At 31.6% G+C, this 14,819-nt stretch overlaps 1 long non-coding RNA gene across 1 annotated transcript; it reads right to left on the bottom strand.

Annotated features, from left to right (window-relative positions):
* Positions 1 to 12,254: 12,254 nt before the first annotated feature.
* LOC136980565 (uncharacterized) lies at positions 12,255 to 12,572 on the bottom strand. The gene is made up of 3 exons (XR_010881574.1): positions 12,550 to 12,572; positions 12,384 to 12,472; positions 12,255 to 12,318 (listed from the first exon to the last, which is right to left on the bottom strand). It is a non-coding gene; the product is annotated as an uncharacterized lncRNA (long non-coding RNA).
* Between the last annotated feature and the right edge of the window lie 2,247 nt (positions 12,573 to 14,819).

The raw sequence follows: 14,819 nt of genomic DNA, 5'->3' as shown, positions 1-14,819 counted from the left end.
GAAGTAGGGATTAGTAGGATATGAAATCTTGATTCAGAATAGAGTTCTACAATTCGGACTTTTTCTCCTTACTCTTTCACATAAATATAGATTGTACAAAGTAATTTTCATTGTAATAAATTTAATTTAGGTGATTAATAATCGTAACTTTCTATTTTCTTTTTATTAAAATTTTGAATTATTATTCTACTTTGATATTATTAATGTTAAAAATATTGGTAAAAAATATTAACTAACATCTTATAATCTGAAATGAATATTTTACATTCATACTTGCCTTTCAATTGTGCTATTGTACGAGCTGCTCTACAGCGAAATGACGAAGAGAATTCGTTTTGAATCTTCTCCCATGCGGTTTTTTTTTACGCTAGAGTACGGTTATCATACCCCTTCTCTTCAATTACGGGATAATTTTTAATAATTTCCGCCAGGACGTTCTTTTCTTCTTCCGAAAAGTTCCTACACGTTTTCGACACAGTCGCCATGTTTCTGACGTCACACGAATAATCTGATTGGCTGAATTACTCCTAAAACAAGGGAGTAATGGCGAAGAAAGTAACAGCCAATGTTTTGCCGAGATTCGTTTAGACGACGTTCAGAAATAGACGGTCGTCGTCTTTGCAATGCATTTTTAACCGCGGTTCAGCCAGCCAACGTCTATAGGCCGTTCTATTGTTAAACGTCGTTTAACGTAATCTCTGTCTCTGCAATCGGCCGTATATGTTATTAATACATTCAGAAAAACGTACTCTTAAATTTTTATTATTAATACACAAACTAATTGATTCTATACTCGTATATACCCCATACTAAATCTTGAAGATTATAAAGAACACACAAATTTATCAAGTTTGTTATTACTGGGATAAAATATTGTTTAGAAATTTTTCAATTCATTTTTCAAAATTTCTTAAAGTCATTTTAAAGTGCTCTTCTTATGTTAAGTATTAAAGATTCGCGTTCACAGAATATAGAAATTCAAATTTATAAAGCTCGTTTTGAATGATGAAAATTAATACACGTAATTAGCTGAAAAATACGAACTTAATTCAACGTTTTCTTGAGTATACACACTCACGTTTTCTAGTTTAATATAATAGTATCAAAACAATATAACTCACTACACCAAAAACTCCATTAGAAGCTTAAACAACCTTAATGGACAATCCACAGGAGGTGACCCTAATCTGATTCTATTATGTGGTAGATAATTGTTAATGGTTCCCCAGGGTTCATGTCTAATTTGTAAGCATTTTTAAACTTACAAATGTTAACCGTTATCAGTCTTTAAACCACTAAACAATACATAACGAAGAAATTTTTCAAAACATTTTTCTATTACTTATCATAGTAAATTATTCCTTCTGTTTTGATTTTGTCGGTTCGAAAAGAGAGATTTTCTATAACAGGGATGGGCAAGCATGAGTTCAGTGGGAGCCGAAATGTAGGTTTCGCAAAATGCATGGGAACCACAGTTCTGTACTGTCATGGCGGATAGTATGATAAGGCGCGCGATTTTATTATATAATATAAATATTATATTTAAAAAATATTGAATTTTTTAAATGTGTTTATTTTCACAAAATAATAAAATAAAATTGTAAAAATAATAATAAAAAGCAGAAATTAACACTATCAGCAAGAGCCGCATTTGCCCATGTCTGTTCTACTATAACACCTTTCACCATAAAGAAAGGCCGATAACGAATTTTTCGAATACATTCAGTTCGTTGTATTAAAGAAAAGCATTGTTTTCACGACGATTATATTTCATTTTCAAATTAGTTTAATGACGTATTTATAAAAACTGACATTGTAGACGACATTTATAAATTTTGTTTCATTTGTGTTATAGTAACGACTTCAATCTTGTACGAAATTAACAGAAATAATTTACAATTTATCAGATAACACAAGTCACGTTTAGACAGGAAATCTTTTCTTTTACATTTTAGAATAAAATTGCAGTGGACTTTCCGTCAACCGGCACCCTGGGGATAAGTCGATGTCAAAAAAATATCGATTGACACTTAGGCCTACTGTCAAAAACACGCATAACTAATCCACACAGAGGTGTTTGTCACTGAATGTTATACCGCTTCTTAACAGTTTAACGAACATTATTTTTTTGTTGTTTTATCAACTTTTTAATTTTCCAGTTTTAATTTCATTTTATTAAACTGTTTTTTTATTTTATAATTTTCAGGAAATGATTCCAACTCCTCATTGCTACTATCTTCGCTCTCGCTGTCAATTTCATTTATAGACCTCCAAAGTACTGGAATTTCAAATTAAAACCCCTTAACGCCCATTGACGTCTATAGACGTCAAGATCCGACATAACCCGAGATAACTCGGAAAAATTTTATAGCGTTACAAAAAAACGGTACTTTGGGACCGAAAAACATTTTTTTTGATCTTTGGAATGTTTTCTAAGTCTCCAAATTTTTTCAAAAATTTTTACCCGCGCGAAAAAATTTTATTGCGATTTTAATTAACCTTTAATGACCTGCAATTAACGCTTAATTGTTTTTTTATGGGATTTTTTTATGGAACTTCATTCATCATTCTAAACTTCTAGTGCGTCGATTTTACTTCGGTAAAGTTATTTAAAGCTATTTTCTGATGTCAAAAACAACATCCAATAGTTTTTTAATTTTTTTAATTAATAGATTTTTTTATAATTACGTTTAATTAAGTCGGGGGGTCGGAAATATCAATTAAAATCGTAATTTTAAAAAAATATTTAGAAATATACCACCATCTAGTATTCACCCTACTTTTTACCCTTCTCCTCCCGAGAGTTTCATGAGAATGTCCCGCGAAAGACGACACCAGCTGTTCTCAAGGTCATCCAGCTGTGTAAACAATGACTCATTGGTGTCAAGTTTCGCGCTAAGGCGAGAAGAGGGGAATTGTACTTTGAAGCTTTTTCTTCAAAATTAACACATTTCTTTCGTTTTTTTTTCGTTTTGATTATTTTTAATTATAATTTAATTATTAATTATGATTTTTTTTTACGCTGCGGGGGAATTAACGAGTTAACACGCAGTCAACTAATACAAATGCCAACATCTAAAACATAGGCTCAACTGCTCTACCGATTATTTTGTGAATTTGAATATAATGAGACTTTAATATACTTATAACTAGAAAATTGTGCCTGATAGCAAAATTCCGATTGAAGATTTGAATTTCTCATTACAAAGTGCTTCACCTAAGAAAAAATAATTCTTTGTACAACAGTAATTAGCATAATGTGACGTCACGTATATAACGTTTTAACTGTAAATAGTTATAAAGTCTGTAACTTTCATGAACTTCTAACTATTATATTAGTCCGTAAATCTCCTTGACTTATATCTAAAAATATAATAGAAGTGCACCACTCTTTTAATCTGGCTTAGTGATTTCATTGTTTAAAGTCGGTTTCTGGAATTTATACACATTAATTAGATTTTATTTTTTAACGAATTTGAGTATTTAAATGAAAAAAATACGACAATTTAGCGATATAATTATTTCGTTTTTATTGCAAACACCAAAAAATATATACGAGAATAAAATATCCGAATGTGGTCTATCTGGCGTATAAACAATAAATACGTTGCACGTTGACAACGCACATACGATTGATTTCTTGGTTACAGAATAGAATTATAACAAATATGGCAGTCATAGCGCTTTTAGTATTTTCCGGAAATAAAAGTTATTTCCAGCGAAAAGTGTCGCTCATTAATTCTGAAAAATCAGCATCACCCTCGTTTTTCGTGCGGTATTTAGCTTCCATTTGTTCGAAAAGATTCAGTTTGAATATTGCAAAACTTACGTCATTTTTGGCCAATGTTCTGCGTAACACATAAGCATTTCTTATAGTAATGCGCAGTATAAGTAAAAATAAGTTTGTATACCAATTTTGTGGAATATCGGTGATACGGGCATTTCTCCCAGATAAGCTTGCACTTTCGACCATTCCGTGCTCTTGAATTGCAGACGACTTTGTAATTTCCCGGATTTCTCCGCAGTGTTCGAAGTGCGGTTCATCTGTATCGAATTCTCATCACTTCTCTGTTCAGATGATTATTATCGAAGAAAAAATGTTCTCTCGATAATTTTACAGAACTACACGCCTCAATCCCATTTTTGTATAAACGTTCAAATAATAAGGGAGACATAGATAGATTATTCACGTGTAATTTGTGATCTTTCCCAAAAAAAGGCTGTAATAATTCTAACACGACCATATCGTGATATTGAGGAAACGAAGATGGAACTGGCGTATCTTGGCCGGTATAAAAGATAAAATCGACGATGTATCCAGTTTTACAATCCGCCAGTATAAAAATCTCCATCAAATTGACTCGGATGCAAAGGATCACACTTACCAAATGATCGGTCGTTCCAGCTAATACGTATGTCATCGATGAACAGGTTTTCGAAAGGATAAAATACGCTTTTAAACGAATTTCTCATGTTATTCATTAATTTGCGAATTTTATATAATTTGTATGACGTTTGATGAGTAGGCGAATCAGGAAAATGCAACATTTCCATCAGCATGAGAAAGCGATCTTTTCGCATCGTTTTGTGAAAAAACGATTCGCACCATAACGAATCTACAGACAAATGGCTGCAGATAGACGTAAATTTTCCCTGCCTTATTCTAATATACAATGACAGAAATATCATAATCTCGTTTTTGTTCGTGTCTTCGCATTTAAACATTTGTTCGGAAACGTCGTGTTGCTTTTTTAAATATTCACAATGGCGATTAGTTTCTTCTACTATAAAATTTACACTTTCTCCCGTAAATAATTGTTCGAATATCTCTAACTCGGTGGTATTCTCATTTAAAGGCGTTGACCTAATTCCCGAACCGCTGCCATCAAATTTTAAATATTTTGCAACTAAATTAGAAGATTGAACCCACTTGATTGAATCGTCGTATTTCCTTTTCTTACAAGGTGTTCCATTATCTTGTTGAATCGGTAGATGTTCGAATCTGGAATCTCTGCAATCTTCGTTTCCTGAAGAACCAAGAAACTGAAGAATAAGTTCTTCAATTTCTCCGCTGTTTGATCCGTTAGAATTCATTTCGGACTTCAAAGTAACTCACACAAACGCACGCACATACGCACGATGTAGTTGTTCACTGGAACACTCCTCTTTCGTTTTGACAGTAAGTTAGAGGTCACAGCCATTTGCGGTTGGATATAAATCAAACAAAGAACGTATCAGTATGCTTTCTGATTGGTCTAATTTAAACAAAAGCTTAACGCCAGTTAAAGCATGAGCTTAAAAACTCACTACACCATAAACTCCATTAGAAGCTTAAACAACCTTAATGGACAATCCACAGGAGGTGACCCTAATCTGATTCTATTATGTGGTAGATAATTGTTAATGGTCCCCCAGGGTTCTTGTCTAATTTGTAAGCATTTTTAAACTTACAAATGCTAACTGTTATCAGTCTTCAAACCACTAAACCAGTGTTTTCCCAACTTTTTTTGTGCTATGCCCCACCTAAGCTTTGCTAAAATTCTTAAGCCCCCAACATATACGTTGAACTTTTTTGGAAGGTCTGTCATAGTCGTGTTCGTTGAAGTTTTTCTTGCACTTAATTGCTACACTGTTTTATTGTAACCACATGTGAACCCAATCCTATCATCAAAGTCTCTTGCACTTTCCAAATGCAACCTGGAACACTACAAGTCACATCTGCCCATCTCGAAGTCTGAGCAAAGAATGTCCCTTTTTTTTCACCGGCCTCAGGGCCTTGTTCATCGCTTTGTTCTCAGTGGTTCCCAGAATTGTTAATCCCACCCCAAGGGAAAAGGGTTATAAAGGGAAGTTCTAGAAGGAAAGGGAAACAAAGAACAAAGAAAATTAAAACTAACTTAAATCAATATTTATAATAAATATGGCATACAGCGGCTATACGGTTAACTTAAACTCTGGACGAGTCCATTTTCAAATTGCCCCTTAACAATCAAATTGCCCCTCTGTGGGGCGTGGGCCTCACGTTGGGAAACACTGCACTAAACAATACATAACGAATAAATTTTTCTATTATTTATCATAGTAAATTATGCATTATATTTAGTTTGTAAAGAGGTATTTTTTTTATTGTAACATTTTTTACCGTTGAAAAAAACCTATAATGCTTCGTTTCGAATAATTTTTACTTTGTTATATCTTTACGTAGTATTAAAAAAAAGCATTGTTTCCTGGGCAATTACATGTTATTTTGAAATTACGATTGATGACATATTTATAAAAATAACATTGTAGATGACATTTATAAATTCGGTTTCATTTGTGTTATGGTAACAACTCCAAACTTATTCAAAATTACAGGAACGATTTACAAATAATCATATAACAAAATTTATTTTTATACAAGAAATTTTTTACTTTACATTTTGGAATAAAATTACAGTGGACTTTCAGTCAACCGGACTCTGAAGACACGTCAAATGTCACATAAATATCGTTTCTTGTTGATTGACAGTTACTATTAAAAAGAAGCGTAACTAATCCATACAGAGATGTTTGTCATGCAGTGATTGTTATACCGCTTTTTAACAGTTTAATGAGCTTTAATTTTCGCTCTCTTATCCAATTTTTAATTTTCTAGTTTTAATTTCGTTTTATTACACTTTTTCTTCCATAATTTTCAGGAAATGATGGCAATTCCTCATTGCTACTTTCTTCGCTCTCATAGTCAATTTCCAAAGTACTAGAATTGCAAATTAATTAATGGTAGTTAAATTTTTAAAATAATTAGAAAATGTTGGAAGAATATCAAATAAAATATACACTAAAAATTATAATCTTTATTTTTATAATGTGTAATTAATTCAGTAAGTTGTATTGCATAAAAGGAAGATTAAAGTGAAGCATAGTTTATATGTAATATACTGTATACATTTGTACACAGTTTTATTAAATAGTTATTTAGCTATTATTTGGGATTACAGAATCATGTTTCACATATATCAAATTCTTTATTTACATTCTCTTTTATACTGTATGTCAAAAACGTATGTATGTTATAAACAGTTTTTCACAAATACCTCTTACACAGTATATAGAAATATTTAATAAAAAATGCTATATATCAGGGGTGGCCAACAAGTCGATCGCGATCGACCGGTCGATCACGATGCCAATTTTGGTCGATCGCTCGCGATGTCTTGACTTAATGTGTTACACTTGTAACTAAACGCAACTCGTCAACGTAACGCGCAAAAGCAACAATATGCATGCAGTTATCACTGGACTCGTAGAAAACACAGCTATTTAGCTTGAATATTTGATACTGTCATGCGGTAGCTTCTTTTCTTTAGTATTAACAATATTATTATTATTAATCAATATTATTTATCCACGGTGACAACGTTGAGTTTCAATTTTTCATTTGTTTAAAATGTAAGTACCTGTTCTTTATGTTTTAAATTAAATTATGGCTTTTCTTACCTATCTATTTACTTGATAAGTGAGCGTTTTCGGCAACAGACCTCTATATTTTTGGATTTTTGGAAATACGTCAATTGAGGAAAAATATCCCAGTATCACCAAATGTAGCAAATATATTTATTCCTGTTTCAGAACTACATACCTGTGTGAATTGGCATTTTCATACTTAAAGTTAACGAAGACTAAACATTCTGTCCTGACTGATTCCCATACTGAAGAATCATTATTATTATCTTTGTCAGGATACACACCTAATTATGTTTCCTTGGTAAGAGACGTGAAAACTCAGTCCTCCCATTAATGTAACGTAATAAAATAAATTCTAAATCTGTCTTTATCAGTAGCTAATTTGAATTAATAAATATTGTTAATAATTACTCGTGTTGTTTTAATTCCCCTGGACGTGAGTTTTTTGGCCCGTTAAATAATTACGTTGTTTTTTACGTAGGTAGAATATACAGGGTGTTTCAGTACAAAGAGCACTCCCGCGAGCTATTGATAGATTAGCAAAAAATAAGTCTAAAAATCTTATATCATTCTTCCATGATAAATTTTCCTCGCCCAAAAACAAATCGCGGAAGTAAAATCTTATAATCGAATTATCAGCCGTACTGTGCAGTTTTATTTCAATTTTTTCAAGTTTACGAACAAATAGTACCACAATTTATACATTGTAATTGATTTAAAACAAATTAAATTATATTTTAAGTTAATAAAAATGTATCTTAAAAGTGTGGAAAAATCGATTTTTTTTAGGTGCCGCCTGTACGGAATGAACTCGTAACTGCAAATATCAAAAGTTGGGTCTGGAAATTTATTTTCTTTATGAGCTTATATCTTGAAAACTTAATAAGTGATTTAAAAAATAAAAAATAGTTTTGAACATATAATTTCCTTATCTACCCATAGCTCGCGGGAGTGCACCTCGTACTGAAGCACAGTGTATAAACATAGTATGTATTTCACACCCCCCTCGCCACTTAGACTATGCCTACGACAACAAGTCGATCGCGACACATTTATAAGATAAAAAGTAGATTTTATGTACACAAAAGTTGGCCACCCCTGCTTTATATGATAAACAAAACGTGGTGTCTTACATAAATAGTGAAAAAAGTGAGTTTTAATTTACTCGAAAAGAAATAAATAAAATTTATGTAATTAATCTGTAAATGTATTACAGTCAAACCTGTTTTTATGCGCTCCTTTTATGTGCGATTTTTATTTGTGCGATTTTTTTAATGCGAATTTTTAATTTGTGCGGTATAGTTGGCGACTAGTCTCGTGCGATTCGTCATGTCTTACGTTGACTTATTATAGCTAAATAAACTTATTATAGCATAAATGCACTTATTATAGTAATATTATTGCATGAATATGCGAAAAATGAAATAATTTACTTTTTAAGTCAACAAAACACCACCTGGACAAAAATATGTAAAACAGACGATAGACCAGACGATGCAGTCAAGTGCTGACATCTGTTGTCAATAAATTCTATTTCGTACAGTTTTGAGTTATTTTCTATGTGAGACTTTTTTTATGCGGTCCCTGTTGACCGCATAAAAAAATTATTTTTTTAATTGTGTCGCGAAAACTATTATTTACAGCCATTCGTGAAGTTTCGTGAGATTTTTTTTAATGCGTTTTTTTTAATGCGGTCCCTATCCCCCGCATAAAAACAGGTTTGACTGTACTTCAAAAATTTTCATTAGACAGTTGTTATATATAGCAGGGGTGGCCAACTTTTGTGTACATAAGATCTACTTTTTATCTTATAAATGTGTCGCGATCGACTTGTCGTCGTAGGCATAGTCTAAGTGGCGAGGGGGGTGTGAAATACATACTATGTTTATACACTGTGCTTCAGTACGAGGTGCACTCCCGCGAGCTATGGGTAGATAAGGAAATTATATGTTCAAAACTATTTTTTATTTTTTAAATCACTTATTAAGTTTTCAAGATATAAGCTCATAAAGAAAATAAATTTCCAGACCCAACTTTTGATATTTGCAGTTACGAGTTCATTCCGTACAGGCGGCACCTAAAAAAAATCGATTTTTCCACACTTTTAAGATACATTTTTATTAACTTAAAATATAATTTAATTTGTTTTAAATCAATTACAATGTATAAATTGTGGTACTATTTGTTCGTAAACTTGAAAAAATTGAAATAAAACTGCACAGTACGGCTGATAATTCGATTATAAGATTTTACTTCCGCGATTTGTTTTTGGGCGAGGAAAATTTATCATGGAAGAATGATATAAGATTTTTAGACTTATTTTTTGCTAATCTATCAATAGCTCGCGGGAGTGCTCTTTGTACTGAAACACCCTGTATATTTATCTACCTACGTAAAAAACAACGTAATTATTTAACGGGCCAAAAAACTCACGTCCAGGGGAATTAAAACAACACGAGTAATTATTAACAATATTTATTAATTCAAATTAGCTACTAATAAAGACAGATTTAGAATTTATTTTATTACGTTACATTAATGGGAGGACTGAGTTTTCACGTCTCTTACCAAGGAAACATAATTAGGTGTGTATCCTGACAAAGATAATAATAATGATTCTTCAGTATGGGGATCAGTCAGGACAGAATGTTTAGTCTTCGTTAACTTTAAGTATGAAAATGCCAATTCACACAGGTATGTAGTTCCGAAACAGGAATAAATATATTTGCTACATTTGGTGATACTGGGATATTTTTCCTCAATTGACGTATTTCCAAAAATCCAAAAATATAGAGGTCTGTTGCCGAAAACGCTCACTTATCAAGTAAATAGATAGGTAAGAAAAGCAATAATTTAATTTAAAACATAAAGAACAGGTACTTACATTTTAAACAAATGAAAAATTGAAACTCAACGTTGTCACCGTGGATAAATAATATTGATTAATAATAATAATATTGTTAATACTAAAGAAAAGAAGCTACCGCATGACAGTATCAAATATTCAAGCTAAATGCTGTGTTTTCTACGAGTCCAGTGATAACTGCATGCATATTGTTGCTTTTGCGCGTTACGTTGACGAGTTGCGTTTAGTTACAAGTGTAACACATTAAGTCAAGACATCGCGAGCGATCGACCAAAATTGGCATCGTGGTCGACCGGTCGATCGCGATCGACTTGTTGGCCACCCCTGATATAAAGCATACTAAAACACAGAGATTATAAATAAGTTATTTTACAATATGGAATTTTTATATTTTATATCTAATGTGTCAATTAAGTCTAAGATGTAGGTTTTAAACAAAATTTTGAAATGCGTTTTTCGACGAATGTAGTAAAAAATCTTTCGTACGAAAGATTAAAAAAGGACAATTACATAAAATACGTTAGTTTTCCCTATTTCAGAGGGTTATATGAAGAAATTGATAAGTCTAAAGTTGATATTTTACATGAAGAAAAAAACGTATATAGTAGAAAATTTAAAGAAAGTTTTGAAATCTTAAAAGCTAAAAATTGTATTAATAGAAACTTGAGTTTAAGATCAACGAAACTGGTTAAATGTCTTGTAAAATAAATTTTAATATTAAAATAAAAACCGGTTTGGCTACGATCGTGAAAACGAAAAATGTAAAACAAATTACCGTATTTGAAAAAGATATGCAAATTTGTATTAGACCGCATTACGACGGAAAGCGAAAGAAAGTTTTATCAATGTCGTGTAACGATGTGTAATTTGTAAAGGATTTGTTGTCTTACTTTGTTAAGTCTTTGTTAACTTTGTAATGTTGTCTTGTAGAAAGAATTTTACGTATAACCTTTTTTAATGTTTAGTTCACCGAGGAGGGGCATTGCCCGAAACGTGTATTAATGCTCGTATCAACTAAATAAAGATGGTAAAACGCAAAGTGTTTAAATAGTAGCACGATTTGTGTTTGAGAATCGTTATAAAATACGTTACACCTCCAAAAAAATCAGTACTAAAGCCATTGATTTACCTGATTGACGTTTAGTCTTATACACTCAGTCATCTGGAACTCGATAATCCGGCATTCATTTATGCAAGGAATGAGCGGATTAACAAGAGTCTATAGTACTAACTAAACTATAAATATAAGAAACCGTAAGAATATAAATGATAATTATTACGGGTAAGTGATTGAGAGTGATAATCATGCGGATAAATTATCAATTTTTAACTCCATTAACATTACAAATGTAAGATTAAAAGTAAAATGTAAAGACAAAAACATCAAGAGATGTATTTTAAAAAGTGCCTGGACCCCTTAACTGCATTAAGGAATAATACACAACACGGTATACTGAACTTTACATCATTTTATTAAGAATATGTTTAATTTACAAAACAGTGCAATAATTCGCACCAAGCAATACTTCAGAAGCATAAATTAATCATTCTTTTATAAACGGGTCGAGCTCCAAATATCACGTAACGTTTCTATAAATACCCCTCACCCTAGTAACAATTACATGCATAAAAACACACAACCGGTTACCTTATTTACGTGCAATTTCTTATTTAGATCGCTTGTTTTTGAACTTAATTTCATTTATTAATTTACTACTTTTAATATGAAAATATTTAAACATAAATTTGGGTGTACCCTAAACAGTGATGTTAAAGATGCCCGGTGTGAAGTAAAGAATAATAAAAGACACGATTTCGGAATAAGTCAATAATGAATTCCTTTACTTAAATCAAGAAATGTTTATGTTTAACGGTTATCGACTTCGAATGAAATCAAACAAAATCAATTGTAAATATTATTACTTCGTAAGTAGCTGCTTGTGTTTTTTCTCATTACACCGCTCAATTGTATACCATAGAATTGAAGATGGAATAGAGAGCGCTCACTACGTGAAACAAATAGGAATAAATTACTTCTTAAAAACTAATAATAATAATAATCCATACGTACCCTTATCGGGAAGTTTCTCTTGATAAAGAAGACATCTGCAACAGAAATTCCTATTGCAAGCCTTTGAACCTTTTCATAAAATTAATCGCCTATGCAAAAAACGACAGGTTATTACACTACAATACGAATACATCACAAGATATCAATCGAAGTGTATTAAGCCCACCTTAAATTTGAATTCTGCTTGTACGTCAGCGCAATACATTTTACCAACTGAACTGAAATTTGAACAAAATTTATAAATAGTAAAGACATTTTTGTGTCAATAATTTAACACGGCGACTTTTTTACTGTATTTTCAACTCATTTACTTTCGTTTCTATTCATAGATAAATCGGATAATCGATTCAGAAAAAGTAAGGAAGAAATTTCTACTGAGTATCTATAGTCCACATTGTCCATCCTGTATCATATCTGATGAAAATCGTGAGGTTCCTTATGAATGATAAAAACATTTTTGGTAATGCACGCGATCTCCAGCAGATGGAACTAAACCGTAAGACCGTTTCTATGGGGAAATATTGTTCCAAAATATTTCAAAAATAGAAGATATAATCAGTTCCATGTGACACAATAGTATTTTACTCCTCGATAAACTCGCCGCTCACACGTTTGAAAGACGAATTCGTTAATTTTCGACAAATATTCTGCCAGTTTCAATATTCGTAGCGAATTAACGACTTTTAAAGCGAACAACGTAAAGAAAAACTCTAAAAAGTTAACTTGTTCAATAAACACTTTACATCCACAATGCTTCCGTATAACTTGTATCTTTTTGTATAATATTCATGTGTAACGTATTTCTCATAATCAAAAACTCTATTGGAAACTTCCCGGCAATATTTAGTGGCGCCGTCTTTTATATTATATTTTTAGAAAGTTTTATAGTTTTAATTATAATAAAATGACAAAAAGCTTAAATATATTTTTAAAAATGTAAAATGCTAATAACGAGTTAAATTGTCTGTAATAACACTAAATGAATTCAGTTGTAGAAATAGCGCAGCCAGCTTTTAGTAAAAGCCGTTATTTAATACCTTAAGCGTTTCACCATGATAAACAAATTCCTTTTATATGCAAAACTTAAACATGAAATTCATTAATATTTATACTCCGCTTTCTAATTGCTATAAATACGTAGCGCTATAATTCTTAGTAACCCGAAGCTTGTATAAGTACTGTACGTATGTACAGTACATACAATGCAACTGGACAATGATAGATTACCTTAAAAGAGGTGTCCTTCATCGCCCTCGCCGTCTCCAGGAGCCTCAAAACTTATTTAGCAAAAGGATAATATGCCTGAAAAATTTATTAAACTTTGAAAAAGTGTATATTATAAACAGAAATTATTGTTGTTATATAAAAATTTTATTGTCTTTTTAATGCGAAAAACCTTTATAATGGCAAAATACATATGACAAACACGGCGAATTATTAAACCATGAATCAAACGACCTTGAACTTCGCGCTTATCTAACGAACACGTGCAATGGTTACAATAGTTTTTTCAATGCATTCTGTAAATTTGTAAACATGTACCCCTCCATCCAAAAAGTTTATAATAAATACATTAAATAGCTTAAACTGCGACAAATGGATAACCCAAGTCGTCGAATTTGTTTTAGTCAATAATTATTTTATTTGTAATAATGATTCTTTAGACAATTAGATGGCATCTTTATGGGCTCTTGCATCGGACCAAAACTCGCTGAACTGTGCATGATTAACATCGACAATATCATCCATAAAGTATAGGGTATAATGTTCTAGAACCGTTATATTGTCGACTGCTTTGTTGTTTATAACAAACAATCATCCAACTTTCAAAGCATACTTCAACACGCCAACAATATCCAAAAGAATATATGTTTCGAAATAGAAAGTGAAAATAACAGCAAACTCAATATTTTAGACATCCCGATACAAAGACATGATAATTACATTACCTTTAAAATATATATAAAACCTTGTGACGTCAGTGAAGTAATAAATTACAACTCCAGCACACCCATGTATATTAAAAAGAACATATTCAATATGTATGTCAACAAAATCAAAACATGGAAATAGACCAAATTTATCGCACTTTTCAATTAAATAACTACCACAGAAGTATTATCAACCAATGGCTACACAACCACTCATCTAGTCAACCCAAACCAAAGACACAATTTTACGTGTCATCCAAAGTACTATTACATAGGTGAAACTAGCATAGCATTAAAAACACGTATAAAAGAACATATAAGAGCCGTGAACTATAATTACACCAACTCAACAGTTGCCACTCATCGCAACCAAACTGGCTGCGAGATCTCACTCCACAGAGTCAAAATTCATAAAAGACAAAAAAATATTATTAGAAGAAAATTTTATGAACACATTGAAATTATTAAAACTAAAGAAACACACAGAATAAAGCTCAATACAGGT

The sequence above is a fragment of the Centruroides vittatus genome, unplaced genomic scaffold (genome assembly GCF_030686945.1).
Source record: "Centruroides vittatus isolate TY-2023 unplaced genomic scaffold, ASM3068694v2 contig_711, whole genome shotgun sequence".
Classification (NCBI taxonomy): Eukaryota; Metazoa; Arthropoda; class Arachnida; order Scorpiones; family Buthidae; genus Centruroides; species Centruroides vittatus.
The sequence above is the reverse complement of the archived record's forward strand: the minus strand, read 5'-3'. Positions and strand labels throughout refer to the sequence as shown.